General features: G+C 34.2%; 1 non-coding gene across 1 annotated transcript; it reads right to left on the bottom strand.

The window, feature by feature from the left end:
- Positions 1-5,238: 5,238 nt before the first annotated feature.
- Positions 5,239-5,383, bottom strand: LOC111718570. The gene has a single exon (XR_002769095.1). It is a non-coding gene; the product is annotated as a U12 minor spliceosomal RNA (small nuclear RNA).
- Between the last annotated feature and the right edge of the window lie 1,781 nt (positions 5,384-7,164).

Here is a 7,164-nt window from a genome sequence, read left to right as displayed (position 1 = left end):
GACTACTCAGATAATTGGTTTTTATTCCAAATATACCACTTTTTTGTTTCTAGTCTTTTGTAGGATGGAAATGTTACCACTGAAGATTATGTTCTTTCTAGTCCAAGTTCAGACCATTCATATAGTAATCCACTTCATGGAAGGCTTTTGGTCAATCCTACTAACTGTTTGGGATTGGGGGAAACCAGACATCTAGGACTAAAAATCTTAGTCTCATATTGCTTGCAGTGTGTTATCCTGCATCCTTAAATAATCTGTGGCATCCTGTTCACATGGAATTTAGTGATGTTCAGCTACTTGGAAGGCATCCACACCAATCACAAATCACTAATACTTTAATGAATTTTTGCTTGTACCAATAAGGCTACTTTCCTCAGTGGTACAGATTATGATCTGCCTAAACCTTCTCATTTTATATAACTTTTAGCCACGTTCATCTGTAAACTGATTGAGGAGTCTAGCTAACATGTTGAGGAATTTCTTTTATATTTTGGACCACTATGTGAAACATACTGGTAATGGAGTATCCTTCACTTTCAGTCTCTGAGGGGCTCACTTTTCTAATCATATGTCTTTCTGATTATTTGTTATATTAGTGCTAATAATTCTTAATTGGTAATAGATTGCATACTACTCACACTTACCAAAAATCTCTTTATCCCCCTTCAATTGATTCACCACTTTCATTCTTTAGGGACTGTTGTATATGACTCACCATCACACAACACTGGGAAAACTATTGATGTTAAAAACATGGACTTTTGGTTCAAGGGAAATCTTAGTATTCTTAAAGGTACTACATAATTGCCCAAAAGGAATATGTACTATTCTACTCCTCCTATTCCATTCTTTCACTGGTTAGGTCAGTCCAAGAGGCAACTAAGTGTCAAGGAAAAAAGAGGGTTGAACTTGAAGTCAAGATAATTCAAATCCTTCCTCAAATACTTACTAGCTGTATGATATAGGGCAAGTCACTTGAATCTCTCAGCTTCCGTTTCCTCACATATGAAATGGTGATCATAATAGTTAATAGCTTTCAGGACTCCTGTTAGGTTCAAATGAGATAATATATTAAAATTTATTTTTCATGTTTCAAAAGGTTTAAAATGTAATTGTTTGCTATATGCATTTATTTATAACTAACAATTCCATACATACATATATCTAATAGTTACATAGCTAACAGTTATATTTACACATGTGTACATATATATGTGTGTGGGGGGGGGTGTATGAATGATCCCAATGTGTTGTATCAGAAGGAAATCACCAACAATGAAAATAACTACATATACATCAACTACATATAATGTATTCATATGCTGTCTGTACAAAACAGATTTTTCTGCAAGATATTAATCTCTACACTTACACCTATATATTGTTATATTTGGTTTTGACACAATAGGTATTTCCCAATTAACACCAAAATGAATCACTTTTCACAGTATATTCCCTGAAAAGTCAGTCAATAAACATATTTAAAGTGTCTATTATGTGCAGCCTCTGTGCTAAGCACTAGGAATATAAAGAAAATAGTCCCTGCTCTTGTATTCCACAGTCTGAAGCACAAACAACATAAAAACAACTATGTACAAAGAAGCCATGTACAGAACAAACTGGAAGTAATCAACAGAAGGAAGGTACCTGAATTAATCAGGATTGTGAAAGGCTTCCTATAGAAAATGGCATTTAGTTTAGTTTAGTTATTGAATAAAAATAGAGAAGACAGAGAATAGAACACATTCCATACACAGGAATCAAAATATGAAGTTCCTTGTTCAAGGAACATCAAGGATAACAGTGTCATTAAACAGAAGAGAACATGTGGATGCAGCAGGGCAGAAAGAAAGTATATAAATGCAAAAACATTAGAAATATAGGGTGGGAAGCAGGTTGTATGCTAGAGAATTTTGCATTTGATCCTCAGAGAGGGAGCCACTAAAATTTATTGAGCAGGGAAGATGACATGGCCATACCTAACCTTCAGGAAAATTTCTTTGACAGCTGAGTAGAAGATGGATTGGAGAATAGAAAGAGACTTGAAAAAGAGAAACCAAGAGTTACTTTATAAAAAATATGAATTCCTATTTTAATTTCAATATGGTATTAATGCTAACTACTGAAATTATTATAGTTGCATTGCCTCCCCATATTAATTATTTATATAGTTTGAGTCATATTTCTCTTTTGGGTCTGCTTTCTTCACTCTGCTTCTCTGCTTCACACTTGACATTCTTTATGGATTATTTATATTCCATTAAATTCCTATATTATAATTTGTTAAGCTATTCCCCAATGACTGGATGCACATTTTTTTCTGCTTTTTATTGTACACGCAATAATATTATGAATATTTTTATAGGTATGGTTCTTGCTTACTATCAATAATAAAATTTGGTAGACTCTAATCTAGCAGTAGACTAATGTAGTAGTTGACTCTAGGCTGAATGGTATGAACAATTTGATAACTTTCCTCAAGTGATTCATTTTGGTTTTCTAGAACTGTTGAACCAACTCACAGGTCTGCTAACATTAAATTGCTTATCTTCCTACAGACCTTGCAATGTTTTCCCACATTTTAATTTCTTTCATAATTTGATAGGTAGAAATGACAACATCATTGTTTTAGTTCATACCTCTGGTTGTAAGTGAATATGAAAAGGTTTTCAAGTGGTTATTAATAAATTATATTTCTTCTAAAAACAGTTCACATCTTTTGATCACTCATTTGAAAATGGATTTTTACATATTTGTGACAGTTTCCTAGAGCTTATAAATGTCATTATTTAATGCAAAGCTTTTTTTTTCCCTGAGTTCATCTCTTTTCTGGCCTTTGCTATGTCAATTCCAATTGTACAAAAATATTTTAATTTTATGTAACTGCAATTGTCTACTTTGTTTTAATGATCTCTTTTATCTTATGTTGTGACTGGTTTTTCTCCTATCCACAAGGGAAAACTATAAAAGTGATAGTATTTCATTTTCCCATTACTTTAGTGATAGTATTTCATTTTCCCATTACTTTGTTAGAATATGGAGTTTTATATTTGATTGTTTATCTACTTCAAATGTATTATGACATAAGAAATGATTGAATTCTAGGCTAGTATGAACATCTCATTCAAGATCTTCCTTAGTCTATTCTGCCACTCTACTTTGTTATCCAGGATGCAATAAACATTTTTATATTCACTGCTTTATAGTATATTATATATATATGATTATATCTATTTCTGCTTCTTCTTATATTTTTTCATTATTTTCCTGGAAATGCTTGACCTTTTCTTTCTTTTTTTTTCTTTCTTTCTTTTATTTATTTATTTGTTAGATGAGGCAATTGGGGTTAAGTGACTTGCCCAGGATTACACAGCTAGGAAGTATTAAATGTCTGAGACCAAATTTGAACTCGGGTCCTCCTGACTTCAGGGCTGGTGCTCTATCCATTATAACACCTAACTTCCCCAACCTTTTATTTCATAATAGAGTATACATTATTTTTGTTGGTATCTATTTTTATACTTTCTTTTTATCTGAGGTCATAATTACCTTTCCTACTTTTTTGGATTTAGCTAAGAAATAAAATATTTTATTAAAGGCCTTCTTTTAATTCTCTATCTATGTTTTAATTGTTTTTCTTTTGGACCAACAGAACACTTGCATTTTCCTTTTAAACTATTCTCCCAATATCCTTCAATTTAATGGTGAACTCTTCCAATTCACATTTTATAATCTGAGAATTAGAAAGAACATCAGAGGACATCTAATCCAATGCACACATGAAAGGAATTCCAACAGATAGTCATGTCACCTCTGTTTAAAGACTTTAAGCAAGAAAAATCCAACATTTTTTAAGGTTGTTCATTCTACTCTCAAACAGATAATTTTTAGGAAATATTTTACATCTCATGAAATTTTCCTCTTTGTAACTTTAATCCACTGATCGATCTTCTACCTTCTGGGATAAAACAGGACAAATCTAATCTCTGATAACCTCATCATCATATATTTGAAGCAGTCATGTTCCTCTTCAGGGACATTCTCAATTTTTATGCTGTCATATGACATAGACTCAAGACCCTTCATCATTCTGATTGCCTTCCTCTGAATGCTCTCCAGCTTATAAATGTCATTCTTAAATTGGGGCATCCTGAACTGAACACAATGCTACAGCATGTAAATGGAACTACCCTCACAGAAGTTTCCATTCCAGGAAACTCTACCTTAATGTAGGACAAATTCACATTAGCATTTTGGCCACCACATCACACTACTAACTCACTAAAACCACAAGATCTTTTTTTTCAAAACCATGAACCATGCTTCTCCCACCTGAGTCATGAATTGAAATTATCTGTGCCGGGTTGTAATACTTCAAATTGATCTCTATTAAATCTTCTTATTAGATTTAACCCAATAGTCTGGCCTCTTAAATTTGATCTTTGGGGATCCTGTCTCTATTATCCAGTGAATTATCTATCGATCTTTGCTTTGTTTCATCATCAAATTTGATGAGAGTTTTTAAAAAATATTGGAAAGAAAAAGGGATCAAGGAAAGAATGGGACTTTTGTCTGAGGTAAATTGGACAATAATAACTGACAAAAAAAAGAATTCATATTTGCTCAATTCTGGTTTTGCATCAGTTTTCCCTGACAATAATGATCTTTGCTCTGGAAATGACAGAACAAAAAACTAGCAAGAAGTTAATACCAAAGAAAAGCAAAAGAGTATATAGTTATTGATGGTTGTTCTTGATGACTTCATGCTTGACCCAGATGAAATACATCTGCAGTTTATGAAGGAACTAATAGGCTGAACTACTAGTGATGATGTTTGAAAGATTATTAAAAACAAAAGAGGCTTCACAAGATTGGGGAGAGTGAAGCAAATTTTATTTTAAAAGGAAAGAGAATACAACCTGCAAACTATAAACCAATGAATTTGGATTCAATTGCTAGGACATTTCTAGAATGGTTTTGGTCCATAACAAGAGAGTTTCCAGAGAACAATGAGAATTTAAAAGATTTGTTCATGGCCATACAGCTAGTCCATTTGACGAAGGACTTAACCCAGGTCTAAGATCAACTCTTTATCCACTACATCATGAAGCCTCTCTACTAAGAGGAAAAAAATAAGTAGCCCCTCTCCCCTACTCACACCCTCCAAAAAAATGCTCAATATTTCCAAATATTTGTAAACTCTTATGAGGAAGAGGGAGTACTAGCAGAAAATAAGTACTGGGAGTACACCTAAGCATACTGCTAAAGTAGACAGGTCACCTTAGGGACAATCTGTACCCAACTCAAAAATTCTTTTCACATGTGTAGTGAAGATTCAGGAGTTACCCAAATCATTTTTTCCTTACTCATAAATTTAATGCATTGTTTGTCAAACTCTTAGCTTTGAAAAAGAGAAAAGCAACAGAACTAATTCCCAGGACAGGGATTGGTTCATTTTGCTCACAAAGTCAGATCAAAAAACTTTTGATTATTAAGTGGTTCTCTGCTCTAAGCAGTCATTTTCAAATGGACCAGTTACTGAATTTAAATTCTATGTGTCTCAATAACAACTACACATGAATTCTTATTAGTGAAAATCCACTTTAAATAAGATATTCTAAAGTTTTTGGAGGCCTGGAAAGCACAAATCAGTCAGTAAAGCATCCTGATCATCAGGTACAAAAGGTCAAGAAGAGCTTTGGTCTTATTCTTGGGATACTGATCCAAAATGGCAGTGATCAATTCTAGATTCTGCCCTTCTGTGCCTCCTACTTCAGCATTGCCACCATGGGGCTGAAAGCAGAACTTTTGAACAATAGTGCCATAGTAGCTTAAGCAAGCATGGAATAAGCAAAAGCTACAAAAAGTAACATATGGCAGGTCAATTTAGGGGTTATCTAAAGATGGGTATTTCAAATAAGTTGCTAATGTTGTTTAGACTTCCCCGTGTCATTTTATGGTACTATGTGATGAGAGCACAAGTATGAAAAAGTGGAAAGGAATGGTAGTAAAATGGCACAGTCAGAGCAGTCCTTGAGGACCTTCCTTCCAAGTTCACAGAGAAACTCTACAGCACCCCTAGTGAGCTTGTCCAGTCACTATATTCTTCATGACTGTATTCCCTGAGGATTATGATTACAGGTGTGCCACAAGATGGATGGCACATCCATCTTATCTTCTTGGGTCCTAGGAGGCAAAAGAATTTGTACAGAGAAACTAGAAGAATTAATCAATGACTAAACTATCTGCTGCTGGTCTGAAACCTGCTACTAACTCTTGCCTTTCTATTTCAGGCATGTTTGCTACAGAAAAAATAATCACTGACAAACACCTAAATCTTTTTAAATTGGCACATTAGAATCAAACAGTACATACTAAAATTAATCAGCCCAATGTGAGAAAGGTAAACATTTTCCCAGTTTTTCTATATCTGCTACAGAACTTGACAATATAAATATACATATATGTGTATGTGTTTAACATACAAACCAAAATGATTCTGCTTTACCAGAGGAATGCTTTCATAATCAACACAACACTGTAAACAGTCATTTGACCGCCCATGCATTTTCCTTCTTTAAATATTAAAGAATTCTGGCTAAAGCAGGAAGAGCAGGAAAAGCAGGGCTGCTTAACACAAGGAGTGTATTTTGTGTGTGATCCAGTCATTGTGTGATCCAGGAAGCTTCTGCTGTCATCAGGGAGCAAAGTGATGCATCATCCCATGTTCTGATTGAAATCTATTACCTGCTGCTGAGAAAGCTGACAACACCAAATTCAGTAGTAAAGGGGTGTTTGGGGAGCCACTAAAACCTCTACAAGTCTATCACAGTTCTTTCTTTTTTTTCAAAGTTACAGGAAAGAAATTCTCTTTTTGGGCAAGAAAAACATTTAATAGAGTATCATCTACCAGACTGACAAGACACATAATAAAAAACTAATAGAAATTCTCCAGTCTGGTCCCAAGAATAGATAGTTGGGATGGTGGCCAGGCCACAGAAGGATTTTTCTTTTTCCCATTGTCCTTTTCTTTCTTTCTTTCTTTCTTTTTGCTGAGGCAATTGGGGTTAAGTGACTTGCCCAGGATCACTGAGACCAGATTTGAACTCGGTACTCCTGACTTAAGGGCTGGTGCTCTATCTACTGTTCCACCTAGCTGCCTCC

This window comes from Sarcophilus harrisii, chromosome 2, assembly GCF_902635505.1.
Source record: "Sarcophilus harrisii chromosome 2, mSarHar1.11, whole genome shotgun sequence".
NCBI lineage: Eukaryota > Metazoa > Chordata > Mammalia > Dasyuromorphia > Dasyuridae > Sarcophilus > Sarcophilus harrisii.
This window is presented reverse-complemented; position numbering and strand designations above follow the sequence as displayed.